At 42.3% G+C, this 25,673-nt stretch overlaps 1 long non-coding RNA gene across 1 annotated transcript; it reads left to right on the top strand.

The window, feature by feature from the left end:
- Nucleotides 1–2,446: 2,446 nt before the first annotated feature.
- Nucleotides 2,447–5,434, top strand: LOC310766847. Its single transcript, XR_014550454.1, has 3 exons — nt 2,447–2,502; nt 3,974–4,111; nt 5,174–5,434. It is a non-coding gene; the product is annotated as an uncharacterized lncRNA (long non-coding RNA).
- Nucleotides 5,435–25,673: the final 20,239 nt, after the last annotated feature.

Raw genomic sequence — 25,673 nt, 5'->3', positions numbered from 1 at the left:
GCCACTGTGAGGGTCTACTGCCAACTGAAATGGCAGGTGAGAGTGGGCCCAGGTTTTGAGGATTGGGCCCTAGGTCCCAAGACCAAGCAGACCATGGTTGGGAATAGGGAATTAACTCTGGCATATCTCCAGGTCAGCTGGGGCGAGGGATTTTTTTATGCTGGTGTTGCTCTAGGTGAATGCCCAAGACCTGCTGAATCCAAATCTTGATCCTAGTGGATCTTGAAGTTGGATTGCACTAGAGCTGGCCTAATCAATGCAGTGGAAATGAAGGTGGTTTTTTCCACCTCCAGTTTAAAAAAAACAAGAGCGGGTATATTGTTTAAGCATAAGTGAAATGGTTGGAGGAGACGGGTTTGGTGTGCAGAAGATTACAGCCAAAGGTGTTGAGGCTCAGGGTGGCAATTATTTATAGAGTTTTTTTTTTAGGTTAATGTGATGTATCTCTTTCCTGAAAGGGTGGGGGGTGGAGGGAGGGTGGAGGGGTGGAGGGAGGAGAAGGAAAGTGTGTGTGGGGGGGGAGTTTGGAGGGAGGAGGGGGTGGAGGGAGTAAAATGACGATGCGGGGCAAGGAAAAGTTTGAAATATAAACCGTGAGTTAACCTGGACTTTTAGTAAGGTATTATAAGCCAAAACCTTTTTTGTTGTTGTTGTTTAAAAGCAGTTCTTGTGGTGTTTAGTGTCACTGGCTTTTGCCGTAATAAAACTTGGAACTTTAAAAGCAGTTTTCTTTAGGGAGCCTGTACTGCCAAATGCAGCCAATGACAAGAACCAGGCAAAGGCACACCTTCAAAGGTTCTAAACGTGCAGTGCTGAGGAATGGTTCCCTGATCATAAACCCTGAATTGTCCACCCCAAGCCCTGCCTTATTTCTACCCCCAAACATCAAGCGGGGGGGGGGGTGGCTTAGAGAAACCAAGAGGGGTGAGGTTTAAGTGCACAATGTATTCCAAGCCCCAGCAGCCTTTAAATTTTACAGTGGGCTCCCGATTTAAGTGGTACCAATGGAAGGGGTGGCAGGGTAAATTAAACCCACACTAGAAGAGTAATAATCAATAAACGGCAGGCACAAACACACGCTGCAAGCACACACACACACACGACTTAAAATTGGAGAGGAGCCCTGGGGATCATCTAGTCCAACCCCAGCAATGCAGAAATATTTAACTGTCCCATACAGGCTCTCAAGGACAATGGAGGGGGAAAAACACATAAGCACCCTGGCCAACAAATTAAATGTAAGGCAAACCCTCTCAGTCACCCAGACCAGCCATGCAGGTGGACAGGCAAGGGCAATAGAGGGGAAAACATACAAGCATCCTGGCCAAAAATTAAAAGCACCAGGAGTGGGGGGAAATAGAAGGTTAAATGTAGGTTTTTACACGGAAAAGAGGACACAGCAAGGCCAACCTGGATGCCTGGGTTTTTAAAAGCAGTAAAGCAATGAGCGCACGCAAGCCTCTTAAAGTTAAAAGGCATGCAAGGAACCAGACCCCTCCCCCGACTCCAAACCTCATGGCTCTTCTCTGTGATGACTCTCCTAGCTGATGACTTGCGAAGGGACGCTGATGAGGAATGAGGCCAGGGAGAGGCTGGCACTGCAGCAAAAGGCTGCTGAACACGCCCCCTCCACGGCACCTGGTTGGGTGGCCATCGGGGGGCGTGAGTGCCAGCCAGGTGAGCTGGAGGCAGGGGGCAACGCCCCCTGCTGGGCGGTGCTCGGGCTCCCGCCCACAACCACTCCCCTCTCTTTCAGGGAGGAGAGTCTTTGCAGGACAATCAAGGGGTCACAAAATACTTGACTTCTGTGTTTAGTAATGCTGTAAAACCATCTCCAGCGCAATAATATGACACATAATTTTAGTTCAGTGACTGAACGTATTTTTGCAACATCATAAAATCCTTTGATCTTTTCAGCCTGTTAATTTTACCACATATTGGAGAAAGTCCCATTACTTTCTCTGAGAAGTTGTTCCTTAGTCACACTATCATAGCATCCTGTTCCTTCAATAATATCTTCATGTATTTTTTTAAAAAATTTTTTAATGTGCCTTGTTAACATGTTCAAAATGTTCATAAATCAAGATTTGTGTTTTTTTTTTTTTAAGTAAAAGATAAAACCAGTAGTCTGCTTATACCCTCTCAGCCTGGTAAGTCCACTGAAATCAATGAACTCAGGTGTACCTAACTGCACAGGAAGAGACTGTATACAATATTTTTTCTATATTTCTGTGTTTTTGAGCATTTCTTTAGAGTTTGGGAGCTGGATCCAGGTTAATATAGTTAAACCCCATTGATTTCAATGAGAAATAAGCACAACCAAGTTAAGTCTGCAGTATTGCATTTTCCCATCACGTCTGTGAAGAAGTCAGTGTAAAAAAAATGGGACAGTTTATATTCTGAAGCTGTCTTTATGAGAAACTATGTTAAGTTTCTTTTGTCAGTAGGAGCAACTTTACCTTGCAAAAAGCACGGAGGTTATATCTCACCTGGGGATACAATGTAAGTCCAACGGAACTGCACTGTAATATGGTACAAAGCACCTCTTTACCACATAAGTGCCTCTATTCATTTCAATTTTGGCCCTTAAGCAGTTGTAGAAATTCAGCGTATTCAAAGTCCGGATATTTTTGGAATGCTTCCACTAAGAAAGTGGCTGTGGATTGAATTGGGTCCTGTGCTAAAACTACTGTAAGTGTGAGTTGGGAATTTATTCCATACTACAGCTTAAACTAAGCTGATAATGCATGAGGGCAGGGAAGCTTTCCTGAACAAGGCCCAGTTATCATTTTGTGGGACCTGGGCCAAATGTGTAACTTTGCCCCTTCTCCCACACACTCCCAGGGCTGGCCCAAGACATTTGCAGCACATGGCAACCCCACTCCCATCTCACTACAACATCGTAGTGACATACCCTCCAACATTTCTCCGATGAAAATAGGCAAGCCCCATTCCATAATAATACTTTTACTATTTATACCCGCACACCTTACTGGGTTGCCCCAGCCACTCTGGGCAGCTTCCAACATACTGTATATAAAAGCATAATAAAACATTAAACATTAAACAAAACTTCCCTATACAGGATTGCCTTCAGATGGCTTGAAGGTCAGATAACTCCATATTCTTCAACATTTCTCCAATGAAAATAGGGAGACCCTAAGGAAAAGGGACATTCCGGGATCAAATCAGAAACTGGGACGGCTTCTTTAAATCAGGGACATCCCTGGAAAATAGGGACACTTCGAGGGTCTGCAGTAACACAAGTTTGGTTACTAGGGATGGATGACTCTATTTCAGTCCCATATCAGTTTTGTTACCCTCCAAGTGATCTGTGTTTTGCCCTGCAGAGTTTTTAAAGGGAAAGGGGGGCGGAATCCTTAAAAAACACCCACTTTTACAAAAAAAGAGAAGTAGTACCGTACTTACAAGGTGGTCTGAGGGCTGCCTCTTTCTTTAAGCACGCTAAGCTGCTTAGAAGAGCTTCATGGCTATGCAGTTTTTCCAAACCCCTTTTGAAATGCATTCAGAAAGTGGCTGCGCATCATAATGTGAAGCCTCTCCCAGGGAAATTGTATGGGGAAAAGATGGCTGCTGTGTTGTCTTCAGCTACTCATGTCTTCCACTTTTCAGCTTGGACATTTCTTTCCCCTGAACAGTTAGTCTATGTGAGGATATTCCCTAAATTACTTTGGGTTATTTCAAAGCAAGTGTTGCATCCCCACCCCACCAATGCCAGTGATTTTTAGATGTGTGTAAAATGTAAAAGCTGGAGTTCCAATCGTTGTTGCTTAGGTCACCCAATTCTTCAAGAGACTGTAAGATATTTAACGATGCATTGGATCATCACAGTCACCAAGACGTTTATAAATCCACTAATGCAAGGCTTTCTCTCCATAAGGCCAAAATGTTGATTAGGCACCAGTAACGTGAGCAGGTTTGTTTTTGTAAATTCAATGCCTTTCTATTCTAGACTTTGTCCATGAAGGTAGTTGCCTCTTTCGTCATGGAACGGAGAGACAGAGTCCTTTTGCCTGCGGGATTACATTGTTGGTTCCTCCTTTTTGGAGTAAACTGCAGAATATTTACAAAACGCCTCCAGCTTCCTGAGGTATGAATAAATACCAAGTAATTTATTCTCGCTTAATAACAGAATTGAACTAGCTACAAATCTACAGGGTTGAAGCTGCCTGCCTTTATGTCAGCTTATCAGTGTCAGACAGCTTGCTTTTTACACAAATGCCATCTTGCTGGCCCATTAGAGGAAATTGCTGCCCAACCTCTGCCTGCTTTTTTTTCTTCTTTTTTTTTTACTAGTTAGTAAATGAAGAGCCGGGCTTTTGTCTTTTCTCTCTCTTTTCTTTAGGAGTGTTAATCATGGCACATTGGCAGCGCTGTCTTTAGCATATGCACCGCCGGGGTGCAAAGATCCATCCAGCGCCCCAAAATTTAGTTTAGTCCCCAAATTAACTTTTATTACGCTTATGTCAGACACCACGCTTACGCCTTATCTCGTTTACGAAAGAAGGGAGGAAAAAGAAACAAACTTTTTTTATGTGCTCATTTATTTATAATACACTTATACTTAAGTATACCACATCACCACACTTAAACTTATAAGTATTGTTTAGGCACCTACTTAGGAGAAATATCAGTCGTGTCAAAGGTGCCGCTGACCCCGCTGCCGCATAGCAGCTCAATACAATACATAATATAATATTTTGATCTAAGAGTTAATATCGCATCACGGCGCCATTGTGAATGACAAGCGCCGTTGTTGAGTCTGACAAGCACTACCGTCTTTGGTAAATGAGTGCACAAAGTCTAAAGTCCTTTAGTGAAACAGCAGGTATACATTTTGGTAATACCTAGGTATATATGTATTTTGTTTTTCTAGCTTGATCAAAATTATTTATTATTTCATAACAGGTAGATAGTTAAGAGCTTAGGTGGCTTCAGTGCCAGGCGCAGGGCACCCTCCAGAATTCGGCGCCTGGGTGCCCTGCACCCCTTGCACCCCCGGGTAAAGACGGCCCTGCTATGGTTTCCTGCTTTTTCCTGCTACTTCTCTTGGTTCATTCTACAACAAATGGGGAAACAGCTATTAATAGCACCGTGTTCAAGGTTTGTGCAATCAGTATTGTGAAGCTCTGTCATCCTTCTCTCACTCTAGTTCTCCAGTGGAGATCTTTGGCTCCTGATGAAGCACAGGACCTTGAAATGACAAACTGGGGGAAAAGGGCTTCGGATGTGTCTTTGCTTCTCAGGCTCTGTGGGGGAGGGGGGGAGTCATAAGGGAAAAACGACCTTTCATACATAAGTTTTCTTTTTCATTTGATAAATTTAAATTGTTTGTAGTGGCAGGTTTTGGAGGATATTGTCTTCAGAATATGCTCTTCCTCTTCTGCGTATTAGTTGCTTGTTATTTAAAAGGTCTTCAGGAGACTTATACTCACAAACATAAAAATAAATACATTATACCATTAAAATTCACACAAAACACCCATCTATCCATCTAACTCTCTGCTACACTGGGATAGCTCTGTTGGTAGAGCTCTTAATCTCAGGATCGTGGGTTTGAGTCCCACATTGGGCAAAATATTCCTGCATTGTAGGGGGCTGGACTAGATGGCCCTTGTGGTTTCTTCCAACTCTACCATTCTATGTCTATGATTTATCTATCCATACAACCCCTCTCCCCAGTAGCAGCCACAGGAAGCTTTGGCAGCACACTTATAGCAGAACAAAAGTAGCTCAGTCCATCAAAAGCCTAAGGAGAAAAAGGCAATTCTTTACCTGGTGCTGAAATACTGATAGCAAAGGTGCCAGGCTGACCTTGCTGGGGAGATTCCACAGATGGGGGTTCACAAGGCTCTCTCCCTTGTCATCACCCTCTGAGCCTCCCTCAGATAAGGGACCTGGGGAAGGGCCTCAAATGAAGTTTTAAGGACTCAAAAAGAGAGTTCCAGAAGATACTGGGGTCCTGAACCATCAAGAACTCCCAGGCTTATTCAGCTTCCCCTCTGTGCCAGATCTTATAAGTCCTGAGGAGCAAGGATCTAAAACACAAGTGGTTGCACAAACCTGGCCAAATATTTTGTCCATACCCATAAGGATACAATAACTGAAACTCATCTATTGACTTTGGACAAGAAAGCACTCTAGACATCTCCCCAGGATCATCACCACCAATGATGGGAGTCCAACCCTGCCATTTTTAATTTGAACCAGACATTGAACCTTCCAAGGGAAAAAGAGACCAAGGGCATCCTTATAAGTGCTCATTGACTCCCACGTTTCAAAGCTCCACAGATGTGGATTTGAGAATGTGTCTGTCATGATAATGTCCACTCTCAGACTCTTAGCCACCAAACTAATGAATGGGGAGCCTACAGCCTTTCTGATATTGTTGGGACTCTACTTCCCACCAGGCCCACCCTGCATGGCTAATGGTCAGGCTTGATGGGTGTTGGAGTCCATCTGAAGAGTAATATGTTAGTGAGAGATGGGTTAAGTAACTCCTTTTTGAAGCCAGTTTGCACTGCAATGGGAGTCAGGAAAGCTTTTCACTAGCTCCACCTGGTGAGAATTCTGCCATTCCACCTTCTGGGTTTGTCAGATGCTATTTTTCCAGTTTTTTCAGAATCTCAGGAAGGCATTACCTGTGCGAGAATATGAGCAGTACCCTAGAACACTGAGCTTACCCTGTGAGAATTTATGTCTGAATGTCTGGCAAGGATTTTCATGGCATTTTATACTACCCCTGTGCTCTGGTTTTGAGTCTGATCTTCTCTGCACCCAGTTGTGCTCCTACTTCCTTCACTTTAGTCATGTCTCCACAATAATCAGTTGCACATGAAGATAACAAGAGGTTGATGAGAACAGTCTAAACAACAGCTTATCAATTTTGCTTCCCGAGAGTGTTTTTGTCTTCTTTTGTCTGGGTATCTACATCTTTCTCACTCCCAGAGGAGGAACTTTCGGAGAAGTCTAGAGGGGAAAAGGTTAACAAGCTTTTCGCCCTCCCTCACCAGCAACAAAATGTCTGGAGCCAGTCCTGTGTCACAGTCAAAACATGGTGTTATTTATCTGCAGTATTTTCTTTTCATGGTGGCTCAGTCAAAGACTTTAAAAGTTATCAAAACAATACAGAAGCACATTTTCTTATTATTCAAGACAGGAGATTAATGTTGGGAACTGGGTGGGTGGGGCACAATTCTACCCCTACCATTGTAATGCCAAGAAAAATGTTGCATGGATTTATTTACATTAGCAACTTGGGGGGCTGGAGTGAGAATCTGCTATGCATGCCAACTATCTGCTGAGATGTAAGGACAGTGGTACCTTGAGTTAAGTACTTAATTCGTTCTGGAGGTCCATTCTTAACCTGAAACTGTTCTTAACCTGAAGCACCACTTTAGCTAATGGGGCCTCCTGCTGCCACTGGAGCACAATTTCTGTTCTCATCCTGAAGCAAAGTTCTTAACCCGAGGTACTATTTTTGGGTTAGCGGAGTCTGTAACCTGAAGCGTATGTAACCTGAAGCTATGTAACCCGAGGTACCACTGTAGCTTAAATGTGACTGTGTACCATTGCCTCTGCAAGCTGACAGGCTAAGAACCATCCAACAATGCAAATGAAAAGCATTTCCCCTTATTTTTCAACTTGAGTCAATTTTCTGAATGCATGTCTTTGATCTCAAATTAATCATTGAGCATCTATCCAGTTGCACCTTGTTCTTCAGTTGCTGCTCTGGAAAATACCTTAAGGACAAGCATACAGGCATGTGATTAAAAAATAAAACTGAGGGCCGAACCTAAAGGCTGTGATAGTATGGGAGCTCAATAATGGTTTTGCAGGGTTAGCTCCTTGCCTTCTTATACAGTCTGGCAGTGAATGATACATGGGCACCTGCACTGTGGTATGGCAGAAGAGGGGGTGTGCTGGAGGTTTTAGTCTAGCTATACCTGCTGTTGGGATGCATCCAAGGAAACAGGGGCAATTTGCAAGCCCCCAGCTGGCTCCAGCCCACTGGCCGCTAAGCCGGGTGATCTCCAGTCCTTGGAGCTGCGTCAGTGACCCCAGCTTCAGAAGCTGGAGCATGCTCTAATCAGCAGAGTGAACACTACGCAACAGAAGTGGCAGGAGACGGTTGTGTGAGCATTTTTACAAGCAGTTTATTCAGCATACAGCAGGACAAAGAAAAACATGTCTTCTCCCTTTCGTGTCCAAAAGCAAGCAGCATAAGCAATAGCTATACACAAAATGGAAGTTCCCAGCAAGCTGTGCTGGAGTGTAAACAGACATGCGACATAGAGCAATCCACACATCTGTTCTTAAGGTGGAACGAAATATTCTAACACCTGCTCCCCTGGCCAATGGATGCCAAGCAATCTGTTAACCCTCTATAGCAGAGTGTGTTAATCAGAATCCTTATCTTGCCCTACATCCCCCTACTTTCAGTCAAGATAGTGTTGGAAGTTCAACAGCAGGCATCATTGTTTGTAACTCAAGGGTTAATTCTGTTAATGTCAACTAGCCAGCTAGTAGAAATGCTGCTTAGCAACTGAGCAGTATACCTCTTTGCTGAGGTATCACATGCCCTGATTGGCTGTGTAGTTCTGAGGAAGTTTTTCCCTCTGTATGTTTGGTTGTATGTCTCCCTGCTATGTATAGGGCCTGACATAAGAAAGGTAAAACCCCTCTGTTCCTTTCTCCTCAAATTCTACATGGTGTTTTATCAATACTTTTCTCTCTCTCTCTTGACTTCATCTGTGTTATCGGTGACTTCGCTAGCAGACAAAACAGAACATACGCAGTTAACTCTAAGTTGTAACAATGCAGCCAGTCACTAATGACTGAAGTATCCATCATGCAGACTGAGGTGGTAGCTGCTTGAAGTTGGGGCAATAATAACATACCTTCAACATTTCTCTGATGAAAATAGGAACATCCTAAGGAAATGTGGGACATTCTGGGATCAAATCAGAAACTGGGAAGCTTCTGTAAATACAACCACTGAGAACTTGGTGAGAAAATGGCCGTATATAATTTATGCAACTGTTCTCTGTGTGTGTATGTGTATGTGTTTACATACTGTGAAGTTTTTAAAGGCCTTTCAAAATTTACATTGAAACTATAAGAAATACAAAGAGCTAAAATATAAAGCAAAACTCAGATCCAGAGGGGGAAATTTTCTACTCACTTAAGCCAGCAATTATTAATAGCATCCACCTCTGATGTTGCTGTACAACTAAGGGATTTCTCAGTCAGAGCCAATCTGATTTGGGAAAGATTCTTACAATGTATTCAAGGCCAGATTTAATTTTCCTGTTATCTGCAGGAGTTTTGCCATACATCTTGAACTGGTCGATGATTCTGTGGTGGCTTATTTTGTTAACAACAGATATCAGCCAGCCAATCAAGAATTCTACACTCAGCTATAGACTTTTTTTTTAAAAGGACCCTACACTACAAATCCTTTGCATTTGTGATTGCCAGTGTAAATTAAGATGGGAAACCAGTTCCGTATTGAACAAACTGTACCGAAGAAGTTGAAAACACCATGAAACCACAAATAAACTGCAACATGGCATGGCACAAAAATATTGGGCAGGATCCAGCCAAAACTAACCATATTTAAATACCAGTTGATTAAGGCTGGGTAAACACTTACGTATTTGCAGCACAGTGAAGTAGTGCTTCTCAATTCAGAACCATTCCTGCTTGTCTTGAACATGCTGCTTTCTAAATAGATTGATTTTAAATCCCACACCCACACTTGATACACATTGCAAACCTTCCCTTTGATTAGTTTAACCACACCTTTTGCTAGATTTGCAGTCAGGTGTCATTTTGGTATTATGAGATGGTTGAAGAGAGGATATCTGTCATCTTCAAGGTGGCTACAATTTTCAGGATGGTTTCATGGCACCTGCACTGATTCCTTTTCACCAATAAACAAAAAAAAAATGTTCAGCAGCACCTTAGAGACCAACTAAGTTTGTTCTGGGTATAAGCTTTCGTGTGCATGCACACTTCTTCAGATACACCAGATACTTCAGATACTCTTTTGACCAAGAGCCTCACAGATGCCTCAATCAATCAACCAATCAGTCAAATCCAGCTGGCACTAACTTGTAAGAGGCAGCATGCAGGCTTTCGCCTAGTAAATACAGGTTCCCATTCACATTTTGATGAACATGACATTGTTTGTACCAACACAGGCTGGAGCATCCTGCATTTGCTTTGCCCTAACTAAGCTAACCTGTTCCTGATTGCATCCTGCAATTTATTGTGAAAAACAATGTGTGCCCATTCTCTCTGTTGCTTTCACACACACCTGGGAATGTGTTTTTTTGTGTGATGTTCTCTCAACAGAACGGATGAAACTAATCCACCAGTCCATTTCAAAGTAAAAAGAACAATAATGAACTGCCTCAGGCTAGCTAAACTTACCCAATCCATTAGCATTTAACATGCTGGTGCTCCTTGGCTGCTATAAAATGTTTTCATACCGTTGACAATTGAAGAGAGGGTCACACCTTGTTTCCTAGCTTTAAAAATAACAGTCTGGGACATAGCTTAGAAGGTCAAGGTACCCGTCTCAAAACGTTGTAAGTGCCTTTCCAGTTGCTCTTTAAATTGTATGTTTATGATGCTGATCCTGAAAAAAATTGCACACACCTACTGATGTTTCCTTCTAGAACTTCAGTGGAACTTTTCATGATGAGAAACGGATGTGGAACCTATTGCTGGACCAGAGCTAGAGATTCCAGTTAGCTAACTATCTGCTAGAACTTGGACCAAATGTGAGTGTGAAAGCTTTTTAAAAAGAAGAAAGGGTTTGACAGTAACGCAGCCTGCACCAGGGCCTGATGACCTAATTAAGGTCTGCAAAATGTTGCAATGACCACTTTAAGAAGGTAAAGGACTCCTGACAGTTAAGTCCAGTTGTGAACGACTCTGGGGTTGCAGCGCTCATCTCGCTTTACTGGCTGAGGAAGCAGACGTTTGTCTGTAGACAGTTTTTCCGGGTCATGTGGCTAGCATGACTAAGCTGCTTCTGACAAAACCAGAGCAGCGCACGGAAACACCGTTTACCTTCCCGCTGGAGTGGTACCTATTTATCTACTTGCACTTGACGTGCTTTCAAACTGCTAGGTTGGCAGGAGCTGGGACCGAGAAATGGGAGCTCACCCCGTTGCGGGGATTTGAACCGCCGACCTTCCGATCGGCAAGCCCTGGCCTCTGTGGTTTAGACCACAGTGCCACACGCATCTCACAATGACCACTTAGTGGGATACTATGAAACTGCACAAGAATGTAGCCTTGCTACAGAGTGGGCAGGCATTCTAAGGGAGGGCACCCTTGTTTACTTGCTTTAAATATATATATAGCTTAGTATCGCCATATAAACACCCCCCCAAATGCTCAGCAACTGTGTCTGGATCTTTACTTCTTGAAATATGGCAGCCCTAATCCAACTTAGATATGCTCTGCAGTTGTGGATTGCTGAAATGCAATGCTTCGAAAAAACAACAACAAGCTTTTCCAGGATTCCTTACAGATCGGTTAAGAAAAAGAGCCAAGACAGGAAAAATCTAAAAACAATGTGGGTAAAGACTAGCAGCATAAAGCCAATAACTAGGGTTTGAAAATTCACATTTAAAAGACTTGGGGGAAAGGATAGAAATGATATAAGAGTAGGTACCCAGGGAGTCTCTTGTGGGAGAGCATTCCACAGAAAATAGGGCACCTTCACCAAGAAGGTCATCTACTTGACCAGCTGCTACATCTCAAAAGGCAGTAATCCCTGGAGGACGGCATCTGAAGATGATCTCAGACCACTGGTGGACTTTTGTGGAGATACACAATTCTTTGAGTAATCTAGTCCCAAGCTGTGAAGGGCTTTAAAGGTAACCACCAGCACCTTAAATCAGAGATGGGGAACACGTGTCCCTCCAGGTGTTTTTGGATTCCTAACAACTCCCATCAACCCCAGCCAGTGGTTGTACCTTGGAATTATTTACCACCATGCGTTCCCTGCACATCACCTGAAAAGACTCCAAGTTAAAAGTTCTAAGTCATTGGAAGGAAATATGATTTCTGCACCTCTTCCCATTAATCTTACATCTTAATATAGAATGTTATCACCATCTTGGTCCTAGAAAATGAGAGATACAGTTGACGTAACATCTTTAATTAACCTTTCCTGCATTATGCCTCATTAATCTTGTATCAAGGCACACATTCTTAAAGGGCACTGTCAGAAAAGTACCTAATTATAAAGCTTGAAGATATGCTCCTTCAAATGGTACTTCTCTAAAATTAAAAATGATACAGAAACAACACTTTCTCCACCCAAATAAACCTGTCATGTGACCAGAGTTCATGTAGCGAGTATATAATGAAGAGCAGTCTGTGTGTTCTGACAGCATAGCACCTCACATGTCTTTTGTCAACTGATATTCGAAAGGTGGTTAAAATGTAGACTTATTTTGTCAAGAGAGGTTTTGAGCCAATTAATAACTGACATACCTTTTCTTGGACAAGAATGATTTGGCTGAGAAATGCTATGGGAACAACAAAGATCTCAGAGAGCAATAGTGGAAGCTGGAACACCTGGTGGATTGGGGAGAGGGCTGTGAAGGACACCTTCCCTCAGTCCGCTGCTCCTTTGCCATTGCTATCTTCCAGAGTAGCAGAGCCAGGAGCCACATAGCACTGTGGTTTGGTATAATCAAGAGTGCCTGGTACTCTAGGCCTGTTATTGTGAAAGCAATATCATTTACCCATAAATCTGACTTTATTATTATGAGCTGCTGTGAGATCCATAATTGCATCGAATGTCAGTGTACAAATATTGTAAAGTACTTGTGGAAAGTATTACTGGTGGGTTGCAAAAGTAACCTGAATATATGGGAAATTATCTAGCAAATGAAAGACTTGCCATCTACTGTTTTTTTATATTCACAAAGGAATTTATATTTTAACATTGTGTGCTGTTTTAGATGAGCCACTGTGAGCCTTAGGCTTGCTCCTTCCCCCTTTCTTCCTCCTTTGTGCATGAAAGAAAGCGAGTGAAAGTGTTGACGATGGGATGTCAATTCAGATTTATGTCAGTGTTTCAGTCTTCAGTTCTCCACATTCCCACATCACTTTGTGATTCATCAGCATTTCAGAGCGATTTTCTCCAAATATACACATTTTCCTGTAATATATACATTTCTGCAAAACAATTTCTACTAATATAATAGATGAGCAGGAAGTACCTGGCACTGCCTGGGAATTCGAAGAAACAACAACAGCAGCAGCAACAACAACAAACAGTGGTTTTTAAATGGATAGTGTAATTTGAGAAGTTTAGGGCTGGGCACAAACACAAACACATACCCAGCCCAGGGCACTGACCTGACCCAGGGAGCACCAGGCCCAACCCCAAATCAGGTGGTTTTTGTGTGTGTCTGTGTGTAACTAATGCTTAATTAGACTTAACTTGGTCCATCACCCTGATTTAAAATGGTGCCGGGCATCCAAACATTGACAAAAACCGCTGCCTCCACTTTAGGAAACCCTGTGCCAAGTCTGGAGATATCTTCAGAGGCATCTAAATAGGTGTAGGATGGAAACATCCTGCCAAATTTGGCAAAGACCAGCATGGGCAGACCTTGGTAATATGCCATCCTGTGCAAGGCCAATATTTGATGCCTTTCCCCTTAGCCCTTGTGGTGCCAGCTTAAACCAGGCTTCATGAAGGAGGTGCAAGGATCTGGCAGGGTCCCAGACCCCTCCCACCTCCTTCCAAAAGCCTGGTAGGCACTTGCCCAGCTTTGGAAAGGAGGAAGGAGTCATCTAGGACTCTGTAAGAGCCCTTCCTGAAGATGGGCAAACGCTTACCAGGCTTTGAGAAGGTGTCCTTCTTGGCTGCATTGCACAACCAGTGCAACTGTATCACTTGCACTGTCTTAAATCCGCCTCTGAGACTAGCCTGAACATGGCAGCTTTCCATGTTCCTATATTCCTAAAAAGAGGACGGTACTGTTCACACAAAACAGCTTTCACTGGTCTCCACTTGTGGGTGGAAGAGAGGGGAGAAGAAGTGTGTGAGTCTGAGGCACATTCTCATAACCCGTGCACAATAATTGACACCATTGCTCTGAGCATTCTGACTCCCTCATACATTTTCTTAGTGATTCCCAATGAGCTAAATGTTTGATAGACAGCAGATAGGAAAGATGCATTCTATGTGCTTTCTGTACGTCAAGTTATCACTTTCATATTTAACTAGAATCCTCAGACTGTGAATCTAACTCTGTTGTATTATTTATCACCACTTTCTTTGACAAAAGCAAAGCATGCCCTATATACTCTACTGTTTGGAACATTTTGTTTTCCAGGCTGCTTTTTGAAGACCAGAAGCCTAGTCCTAATGCTTCCTGTGCCAACACATAATTAAAAAACAACACAACTGGTGGCTGTATTTGGGGGCCAAGAAGGAATTTGCCTACAAACAAACTGGGCCTGTTTGAGATTTTTGCCTTCCTCATAGCAGTTGTCACAACTTTCAGCTGAAAAGGCATTGGGTTGACTCCTTAGTCGATTACTGGGCTGTGTATATGAGATGGTGCATCTCCCCAACTTGAGCAGCTGCGATATCTCAGGCTACCCCAATAAGAGGACTGGGTGGAAGATTCTGTCCCGAAGCCCAAATGTGGAGGCAGATGGGCCATAGAACTTCCACTGACAGCCTGGAGGGCCAGCTTCATTGACCTGCATCTTGAGATGACCCTTAATACCAGAGGTTTACACTTTTTGAAATATGGCAACCCTAACTTGGATTTGCTGAATGGTTTCTTTAAATGTAAAGGTTCATCATTGTTCCACCCCATGTGTATGTCTTTAAGGGGCCAGAGCAAGGGCCAGAGCAAGATAATGAGACCCAGCTTTACAGCTGTGAAACATAGCAAGTGCTGCTGAGTTGTATTGATTAAGGTGTGTCAGCATTTGGGTGTAATATAAGGAGCAGCACCTAGCTCTCCCATTACCCTGGGGGATGGGTTGGTGGTTGGGTCATGTTTGTTTGTTAATGTATTTAGTGTAAAAGGAGTTTTTGTTTTTCTTATTAAAACCTTGTTTAAGTTATTTTTGAGTCCTTTTTTTTTAAAATGCATGGTCTCCCCAGCAAGCTCTCTGCAGCGCTACCATACTGCAAACAGCCAACAGGATTAACTAACTAACTAACTAACAAGGGATGCGGGTAGCACTGTGGGTTAAACCACAGAGCCTAGGACTTGCTGATCAGAAGGTTGGCGGTTCGAATCCCTGTGACAGGGTGAGCTCCCGTTGCTCAGTCCCTGCTCCTGCGAACCTAGTAGTTTGAAAGCATGAAGTGCAAGTAGATAAATAGGTACCGCTCTGGTGGGAAGGTAAACGAGGTTTCCGTGCGCTCCTCTGGTTCGCCAGAAGCGGCTTAGTCATGCTGGCCACATGACCCGGAAGCTGTATGCCGGCTCCCTTGGGCAATAAAGTGAGATGAACGCCGCAACCCCAGAGTCGGCCATGACTGGACCTAATGGTCAGGGGTCCCTTTACCTTTACCTAACTTGGAGAAGATCCCTAACTTGGCAGAGAGAGAGAGAGAGACAGAGAGAGAGAGAGAGACAGAGAAGAGACCTGAAATACAAGACAAACTGTCACAATACAGGACGTAGCATTTTACATTGAAATACAGGGCAATCCTGTATTATATAGGACAGATAGCAACCCTAGCATGGGCCTGCAATTAAGTCAGCTGCCATGGACTGACTGGGTGCCAAGGAATGGTGGGAGGCACCAGCTGGGGACCTCCCAGGGGAAGAATGCTCAGAGCCAGAGGACTGGTGATTGGACGATGACAAGTGGTCAGAGGGAGGAGCGAGAGCAGACTGGGAAGAGGAGGTGTCAGGAGCTGAAGAAGTAACAGGGTTTAGTGAGCAGGAAGAGGCTGTGGTAGAGGGGAATCCAAGCTCAGCAGCAGAAGCAAAAGGTGTGTGTGTCAAGAGGCAGAGATGAAGCAGGCTGCTGAAGAAGCCAGGGAGTCTTCCCCGCTTGCTGTGACCATCTCCCCTCCTCCCTGGTCTCCCAGAACACAGAGATGAATGAAGAGGGTAGAGCAAAGAGAGACAAGACAAAGGAGTCTCAGATTACTGGGAAAGGAACCGGGGGGGGGGGGGAGAAGCCTTAGAGAGAGGTGGGAAGATGGGGACCTTCAGTCCTCACAACTGCCCCATTGAGGCAACACCTCATGGGAAGAGTTGCTGTGATCACTAGGCCTGTGCTGTTTTGGCTTCTTTTAATGAAGAGCTCAAGAAGTTCACTCTTTATTCAAAGAAGCCAAACCATGGAGTTTTATTGCTGATCTTCCCCCATCTCCGGCTCCTGACATCACCTTAGGAAAAATGTGCTTTTTCTGGCATATGCTTTTTTCTTGCCTAGATTCTAGACCCTATCAATTTTAACCCACACACTTGAGCTCAGCTGGGTCACGCATCTTTGAGGGAACAAGCTGAAGAGGCACCTACCTATATGTGTTTTACTTCTTCCCTGCCTGTTCCCTCTCAAAAACAGGCTTTTATCTGTGAATTGAATGGTCTATTCTGGACCCTGAGTATGATGATTCATTTGTCAAATATTCAGCTGGGTTATGGCAACCTGTATTTCTTTCTCAACATTGAGTTTATTCCCCCTAAAAAGAAAATGAGAGCTTTGTGTAATACAAATTAAACCGAATACATGGAGAAAGCAGGTTAATTGGCAGGGAGAGCAGAAGGTTTTGAGGGCCAGCTGTGCCCCCTGCTCCACTCATATGTGGGCCTTGATAGGTGCTTCTTTATGCTGACACCTGATCCCAACCCAGACTCCGATTGAAAGAAGAACCAGCAAAGCACCTTGGGGATATTTGCAGCAAAAACTGTGTTGGAACAGAGATTCTGACCAAGAAGTGCAGGCTCAGCAAAGCAGGTGCAAATGGGAATTAATTACCCTGGACTAAAAACGTGCAAAAGTAAATAAAAAGTGACCCAGTGTGTAAACTTCCATTGTAATTACACTTTCCAGTCACAGATTCAATGACAGCGAGAATGAACCTCTTTTTCTCCACATTGTGAGGGCCTAAACAAATGTGTCAGAGTTTACACAGAGATTAAATCTCCAAATAAAAAAAATGAATGTGTGAACCCTGAGACAAATGTACCTCCAAAAATTAATGCCACCAATTTGTTACCAGCCCACTAACCATTCGTTTGTGTAGCCAAGGCTGTTTATAAAGGCAAGTAAGGTTTTTAATTAAGCCATCAGGTTACAATGCTCTTTGGACTATTCGACCCAGTAGGCATCTTATAATAATGAATGTCTTAATTTATTAATAACACCTTTGCATTTGACTGTAGTAATTGCAGTAACCTTTCCTTTTAACTCCAGTCTTATTGTAATATAATAGGATTCTCTGGGTGAAAGATATAATAAGTGCCATTAACTTCCCGTGAAGTGGAAAGTTGATGTGTCACTCAACAGCCTGTTTAAAGGAAAGCAAATAGACAGGAGCATTCGATTTAAAATGTTATGTCCATATCACTCTTCTGAGATCAATAATTTCTTTGAAGATCTGTGTGACTCTCCCATTCATCAGGAATCTCATTTTTTAGATGACTAGAATGTACATAGCTCTTAAGTGTAAGCAAATATTAACATTACTTTGGCATTTCTTTGAAAACAGCCCGTTTTAGAGAATAATGAATCTTATCTTATTTTTTTGCTTTGTGACCTTTTCCATACTTTGCTAATAGGACTCAGCCCCTTTCATTGAGTAATTGGTGTGAAGACAGCCCCCATCACTGAATATATTGGCACAAAGGCATAATGAGGTGTGGGTGTATACCATCAGGGATGGGGCACGTGTGGCCTGCCAGAGGTTGCTGGACTACAATGCCATCATCCCTGACCATTGGCCATGCAGTCTGTCCATCTGTGGCTGATGGGAGCTGGGATCTAACAACATGGGGGATGGGGAAACAGGTTCTCCACCCCTGACATAAAGGGCTTATTATATATATGAGAATGTGGCAAAAAATAAATGGAAGGCCACCTTCTGCTCCCCCAAATCTGGAGCTCTAACATGTATTGGAGTTACAGGTCTTCAACCACCTCACCTGCCAAATAATCGCAACAAAAATGTAGCCCCCAGTCTTTAGCTGCAGATGACCTTCTTCAGCTATAGTCTCACCCCTTCCTGGGCAACTCAAATCCTGGTCTTTGGATGATTTTTATTCAGTGGGTTATATTCAGTTAAGAAGGTGGTGGAGGGTAAATCCTCCTCTTCCTCCTCATCACTCAACTCTAAATTTTGCACCATGTGAGATGTGCACTTCCTGAATAATTCTAAATATATTGTTATACTCCACCCCCGACCTCAGCTGAGCGGTAGCATTCTAGGGGCTCCCAGAGCTGTTTCCGTAAGAAAATCAAGGCCCAGCGGTCTGCAGTGTCATAGAAATGTGGCTTATTCACACATACAGTGATACCTCGGGTTACATACGCTTCAGGTCACAGACTCCACTAACCCAGAACTAGTACCTCAGGTTATGAACTTTGCTTCAGGATGAGAACAGAAATCGTGCTCCGGCGGCGCTGCAGCAGCAGGAGGCCCCATTAGCTAAAGTGGTGCTTCAGGTCAAGAACAGTTTCAGGCTAAGTACGGACCTCCGGAACGAATTAAGTACTTAACCCGAGGTACCACTGTATTTACACCTGGAAGCCTTCAGTGGAGTGCGTGCAGAACATTACACCCCAAGAGCTTCTTTCGTTGTTCCCCTCATGGCTTCAGCAAGCTCAGGTCCAAAGTGGCAGCCGGTCATGACCCCTGGTCTCTCAGTGCAGCCTCCTCCAACCAGCGCTGGATGGAGTTCTCCCTACATCAGGGGTGTCTAACTCAAATTCATCGGGGGCCGCATCAGCAGTTTGGTCACCCTCAAAGGGCCGGTTGTATCTGTAGGACTTACAGTACAGGAGAGCAGGGTTCAGGCAGCCGTTGGATCTGCCACATCACAGGATGGCATGCGCTCAATATAAAAACAAGTGGAGGTTTCCTGAATGCATGTAAAGTGGAGGTTTCCTGTGTAGAACGGCCGGCGCCGCTAGAGGGCAGACGTTCTCTGGCTTGTAGGCTGCCGCGCATGCGCTGAAGAGGCGGCTTTCTTGTGTCAAAAAAAAAAAAAAAGCGAGAATAAAAGGTGAAGGCTGGCGGCCGGCGGCGGCTACACGGGCCACATGACGAGGTCTGGCGGGCCGGATTCGGCCCGCGGGCCTTGTGTTTGACACCCGTGCCCTACATCATCCTCCTCCTTCCCAGCAGCCTTTGAAGAAAACAACTCCTCCTGCTTCTAGCATCCTCCCCCACTGTCACGCTGGCAACCTTTGTTTCAAAAGCATCCTGCAAATGGCACCTTTTCGGTGACATCCTGGCAGCCTCTCCTTTTCTTATCCAATGTTGGATGGACAGAGCCAAAGGGAGAGTCTGTTTTTTAATGAAGATTGCTTGAAAAAATGGGGTGGGGGGTGGGAATTGCCAGCCATAGGCAATCCAGGTACTGTGAATTCAAAGAGCGTAATCTGCAGAAGAGAGGCCCTCCTACCTCACCTGACTTACGAAGCAGTCACGTAAAATACTCTTGATTGTTGCCTGATCTCTACAGCAGTTGTTTACCCGAGAGTCTAAGCAGACCTTAAAATGGTGATTGCATTGTTATGCTAAGCAGTTTAATTAGAGTTGTTGTGGCGGATATGTGCAGAATATATCTCTATGTGTATCGCAAATCTCTTTAAGTGGGATGTGAACTCATAAAAGGACAATTTAATTTTAGATGGCAAATGTGGTGTTCTTAATTGGGGGGGGGGCACCCAGGCTGCAATGAATATTCATTGTTACACCGTTATGATTTGCCAAGCACAAAGTTCACCGTGAAGTAGCAAAATCTTTTCTCCCCACACCCTGCAGAAAAGGTTGAAGACTGCCTGGAGCCAAGTCTGCTCAGTATTATGATTATGAATTATTTAAGGTCAATTCTGCATGTTTAATCACTCACATCAGTGAAAGAACAGAACTTTTTTTGGCACACTTGTCCCTCCTCCCTGGCCTTTATAACAATGCATTTAAATGATCAACATTTGAAAATTTCTCTACCATAAATGCACCCTGCTCTTCTACTTTATGTCTGAGCTGTAAGCCAGGAGAGTCTTAAAAACAAAATTGTTTTTGTTTGCCTAGAAATCAACAGCAGCTTTGCCACTAGATTCCTTGATGCTGCCTATGCACAGGCAAAGTGTTGAAATTCAAGCTGTCAAGTAGAAACCGCTGTAAATTGCTGCAGGGGGCTGGACATCACAGCTTATTGTAGGGTAACCAGCCTCATATAACCAGCAGGCTTGAGTCTAATTGGTGTGTGAAAGAGTTAAAACCATAGAGTAAGCTGTCCTTCCAGGCCTAACCTAAACCTTTGTTATTCCTCTCTACATGAGGAATTCAGTTTGTAAGGATCTCCGAGCTGGTTGCTGCAGTGCATGGCTTTAACCAGCCTCTTGTTTCTGACCAAAATGGAGTTAAAAACTAGTGTTTTTCTATAACAATAATTTATAAACTTTTACCTTTTGTAACAAAGCAATATTTTGACTACCTGTGCGTTTTTTTCTGATTGCTGTATGGAGAAGCACATGAATTTGACTTTGGAAGAGTTTTGTAAGTAAACCACTTTACGACTTAGCAAATGTGTGGTCTATCTGTGCTAGCAGTGTGGCAAAGCTTCAGAAAAAAACTTTTTTTTTTAAATAAAATATTTATTAGGGTTTTACAAAAAACAGAAATTTACAGAATAAAGAGAGAACAAGAAAAGGAAAAAAAGAAAAATACAAAAAATACAAAAATACATAGAAAAAAAGAAAATACAAAATACAAAAAAACAAATAAGTAGAAAAAGTTAAAAACAAATCAATTTTTTTGATATCTTTAAGCTCGTTTGCTTGTTTCCTTGACCTCCTCACACCTCCCTTTTTTGTATTCCCGTTTACATAGTCAGTTCAGCAAATCCTTACCCTCTTTCATTTATCTTAACTCTATAACTTAACGTATTATAACTATATATTTTCATCCATTATCAATCCATTTTTACATATTCTTATTAGCCTTTTTGCTAATGCCACTTAATTTCAATCCAACATCATTTTAACATTCATTAATTTTACAATATTTCTGCAAATAGTCTTTAAATTTCTTCCAATCTTCTTCCACCAACTCTTCTCCCTGGTCTCGGATTCTGCCAGTCATTTCCGCCAGTTCCATATAGTCCATCACCTTCATCTGCCACTCTTCCAGGGTGGGTAAATCTTGTGTCTTCCAATACTTTGCAATGAGTATTCTTGCTGCTGTTGTAGCATACATGAAGAAAGTTCTATCCTTCTTTGGCACCAATTGGCCAACTATGCCCAGGAGAAAGGCCTCTGGTTTCTTCAGGAAGGTATATTTAAATACCTTTTTCATTTCATTATAGATCATCTCCCAGAAAGCCTTAATCTTTGGGCACGTCCACCAAAGGTGAAAGAATGTACCTTCATTTTCTTTACATTTCCAACATTTATTATCGGGCAAATGATAGATTTTTGCAAGCTTGACTGGTGTCATGTACCACCTGTATATCATTTTCATAATATTCTCTCTTAGGGCATTACATGCCGTAAATTTCATACCTGTGTTCCACAACTGCTCCCAGTCAGCAAACATAATGTTATGTCCAACATCTTGTGCCCATTTAATCATAGCAGATTTAACCGTTTCATCCTGCGTATTCCATTTCAACAGCAAATTATACATTCTTGAAAGCATCTTAGTTTTGGGATCTAACAGCTCTGTTTCCAATTTTGATTTTTCCACCTGGAAGCCAATTTTTTTGTCCAAATTATAAGCCTCCCTGATTTGATAATAATGAAGCCAGTCTCGCACTTTGTCTTTTAATTTCTCAAAACTCTGCAATTTCAATTTGTCTCCTTCTTGCTCCAAAATTTCCCAATATTTCGGCCATTTGGCCTCCATATTGAGCTTTTTCTGAGCCTTTGCTTCCATCAGTGACAACCACCTTGGGGTTTTATTTTCAAGTAAGTCTTTATATCTTATCCAAACATTAAACAATGCTTTCCTGACAATATGGTTTTTAAATGCTTTATGTGCTTTAACCTTGTCGTACCACGAATATGCATGCCACCCAAAAACGTTATTAAAACCTTCTAGATCCAAAATGTCTGTGTTCTCAAGAAGCAGCCAGTCTTTCAACCAACAGAATGCTGCTGATTCATAATAAAGTTTAAGGTCTGGCAGGGCAAATCCACCTCTTTCCTTTGCATCAGTTAGTATTTTAAATTTTATTCTGGGCTTCTTGCCCTGCCAGACAAATCTAGAAATGTCTCTCTGCCACTTCTTGAAACAGTCCATTTTGTCCAAAATTTGCAATGATTGAAACAAAAATAACATTCTTGGCAATACATTCATCTTTATAACAGCAATTCGACCCAACAAGGAAAGCTTCAAATTTGACCATATTTCTAAGTCCTTTCTCACTTCTGAGCAACATTTCTCATAGTTGTCTTTAAATAAGTTTAAGTTCTTAGCAGTCATATTAACCCCCAGGCATTTTACTTTCTTAACCAATGTTAAACCTGTCTCCTTCTGAAACCTCTCTTTCTCAATCGGTGTTAAATTTTTCTCAAGAACTTTAGTTTTTAACTTGTTCAACTTGAATCCTGCCACATGACCAAATTCTTGAATCAGTTCTAATACTCTTTTCGTACTAGATTCTGGCTCCTGTAACGTCAATACTAAGTCATCTGCAAAAGCTTTCAGTTTGTATAGTTTGGCTCCGACCTGTATACCTTTAATCAGACGGTCCCTTCTAATCATATTTAGCAAAACTTCCAGGACCGAAATAAAAAGCAATGGGGAAATTGGGCAGCCTTGTCGTGTACTTTTCTCTATCTTGAATTCCTCTGTCACCACATTATTAACTATTAGTTTAGCCTTTTGTTCTGAGTAAATTGCACTTATACCATTTTCAAACCCTTGACCAACCCCCATCCCCTGAAGATTTTTCTTCATAAAATTCCAAGAAATATTATCAAAGGCTTTCTCCGCATCTACAAAGATTAAAACTGCTTTAGTATTAATGTTCACTTGCAACTTCTCCAAAATGTTAATTATATTCCTTGTGTTGTCAGACAAGTGTCTACCTGGGAGAAAGCCGGCTTGGTCCTTATGTATCTCTTCCACTAGTACTTTTTTAAATCTTTTAGCCAAAATATCAGCAAATATTTTGTAATCCACATTGAGCAGGGATATGGGGCGGTAGTTCTTAAGTTGTGTCTTTTCAGACTCAGTTTTCGGTATAAGCGTAATATAGGCTTCCTTCCACGACTCTGGCGCTTTTCCCCCCTCCAAAATTTCAATACAGACCTCCTTTAGTGGTTGAATTATCCAGTCCTTCAAGGATCTATAATATTTTGAGGTTAGGCCATCCGGCCCTGGAGATTTGCCCAACTGCATATTCTGGATGGCACCTTCTACCTCCTGTTCTGTAATTTTATGGTTCAACATTAACTTGTTTTCTTGAGAGATTTTTTGTAGTCCATTTGTTTTTAAGAATTGGTCTATATCAAACTCTTTCTGTGGCCCTTGTGTATATAACTGTTTAAAATACCTCTGGAAGCATTTTCTAATTTCCACTGGATTCTGAATGTTCTTTCCTTCCACTTCCAAATTGGTAATAGTATTGAGCTTTTGTCTTTTTTTCATTTGCCAGGCTAACAATTTTCCACATTTATTAGCCGATTCAAATGTCCTTTGTCTCATTTGTTTAATTTTCCATTCAATTTCCTGATTCATCATCTTCATATATTGCACTTGATATAACTTTATATCTCTCAGAATCTCTTGTGACTTTGGTTTTGCTCTCAGTTTCTTCTCACCCTCTTTTATTTTTTCCAAAATTTTATCTTTTTTCTCATTTTGAGCTCTCTTCTTTATTGCATTCTGTTGAATCAGAAACCCCCTCATAACTGCTTTACTTGCGTCCCAGATTACTCTTTTTTCAATAGTGGTGTTCAAATTTATCTCAGAATAGTCTCTCAAGGTTTTTTGGGCCTTCTTGATAACCTCTTGATCTCTAAACAAGGTGTCATTCATCCTCCATCTGAAGGAACCGGTTGGTGTTAATTTCATCTCCATTTTCAGAGCATTATGGTTGGAGCAAGTTTTAGGGCAAATTTCCACTTTTCAAGTCTTAGGTGCCAGTCCTCTAGTTATCCAAATTTGGTCAATTCTTGTCCATGTCATTTTGGCTTCAGAAAAGAAGGTTCCCTCTCTACCCAAGGGATTCTTAGTTCTCCAAATGTCAATCAAATCCATATTGTCAGTCAGTTCAAAAAAGGTTTTTGGTAGTCTGCCATCTTTTGTAACTACCTGTCTCTGCGACTTGTCCATGTTTGTAAATACCACTCCGTTCATATCTCCCATCATGATAATGTTGTAGTCCATATAGTCTAACAATGTCTCATGCAACTTCTTAAAAAATTCAGATTTCCCCTCATTCGGTGCATATACTCCTATTATCAAAAAATTTTCTCCTTGTGTTTGAATTTCAATTGCCACAAATCTTCCTTGGTCATCTTTAAAAACAAATTTCGGTGATAGGCTCTCTTTTGCATAAATAACTACTCCTCTCTTTTTAACCTTGTCCGATGAAATAAACTCATGGCCCAATCTTTTATTAATCAATACTTTCCTATGTAGCCTTATTACATGTGTTTCCTGTAAACAAAACAAGTCCAGTTGTTCCTTTTTCAGTAAATGAAAGACTTTCTTCCTTTTCTCCGGGGAGTTAAATCCATGAATGTTCCAACTTAATAGTTGCAGAGACATGGTGTATTTATTTTGCTTTTCCTCCAACTGCTCCCAATAATTGTTCTTGTTCTGACGGTGGTATCACTTTCTCTAGCTTGTCCAATCCCAAAGGTAGTGGTACTATGTCTTGTATTCTTGGTTTTAAAGCTCTTGGCTCTTCTTCAGCTTCTTTTTGCAGGTCTTCTCCGTGTTCTCTCAGAAATTTTTCTTTATCTTCCACTGATCTTATTTTAAACTTTTTCCCTTTAAAGGTAAAAGATAGGCCTTGGGGGAATTCCCACCTAAAAATGGTTCTGTTTCCTCTCAGCAGGGCCACCAAATCTCCGTAGTTAGACCTAAGGTCCAAAAGATGTTTCGGGATGTCCTTAAATATCTCCACTCTTGATTCGTTTATTTCCAAGGTCTTCTGGAAGTGCAGACTCAGTATTTTGTCTCTCTCCTCTTTTGATCGGAGGGTAATCAAACAGTCTCTCACCCTGTTCTTTCTCCCTCCTCTTCCAAGTCTAAAAGCACTTACTATCTTGAAGTCTTGCTTATCATCCAGATTCCAAAAGTCTGCAAATTCCTGTGTTAGAAAATCACTTAGGCTATGTTTTTCAAGTTCAGGTACCGCCCTGATCCTCAGATTAGTCTGTTTCTCCTTCAGTTCAATCATAGACAAAAGCGACTGGTGGTCCCCAAGCTGTTTACATATCGGTGT

This window comes from Podarcis filfolensis (assembly GCF_964270895.1).
Source record: "Podarcis filfolensis genome assembly, chromosome: 1".
Lineage (NCBI taxonomy): Eukaryota > Metazoa > Chordata > Lepidosauria > Squamata > Lacertidae > Podarcis > Podarcis filfolensis.
The sequence above is the reverse complement of the archived record's forward strand: the minus strand, read 5'-3'. Positions and strand labels throughout refer to the sequence as shown.